This window comes from Penaeus monodon, chromosome 20 (genome assembly GCF_015228065.2).
Source record: "Penaeus monodon isolate SGIC_2016 chromosome 20, NSTDA_Pmon_1, whole genome shotgun sequence".
NCBI classification, from domain to species: Eukaryota; Metazoa; Arthropoda; class Malacostraca; order Decapoda; family Penaeidae; genus Penaeus; species Penaeus monodon.
The window spans coordinates 10732772-10733362 of record NC_051405.1 but is presented as its reverse complement, the minus strand read 5'-3'; positions in this window follow the sequence as shown (position 1 = coordinate 10733362).

Below are 591 nucleotides of genomic sequence, written 5' to 3'. Positions count from 1 at the left end.
CCAAGTACATTCACAGTTTTCAGAAGCGCATACTTATTTATTTCTTCTCCTAGGACCCGAAGCTGAAATCTTCTATGCAATGATAATTTCTATCTGGAAGAATTATTATTAACATGATGCATAGACGATTTGTCTTACATATTTACGTATTAATCACGTCTTCGTATTCACATTACAAATTCATTTAACATTGCATTTAATTCTGGGTGTGTGATAAATGTAGATAAAATTGTTCTAAACATTATAATTTTATCATCCCACTTATCTCAAGCATAATCATTTGGATAAGTATATCCGAGATTATTAAAATATGTTCATTCTCTAATCTCACGCACAAAACGAAAGTATTTCCTGAAGATAACACTATAATAGTCTGTTGTTTTCGACTTATATCTTTAAAAAGACCGTGTTTATAGTCGCAGCAAACTACTGCCGCACATTTTATTATTTTCTCTCTTTTTCACAGAAATCTATTTGACATATTTAGTTTCCATATCATTCCCTGGTTTATATCGGTATCTTCTCTATATTACCACACATCTATATATCTACATCCGTCAATCACTTTCTCTGTCTATTTATCACACACAT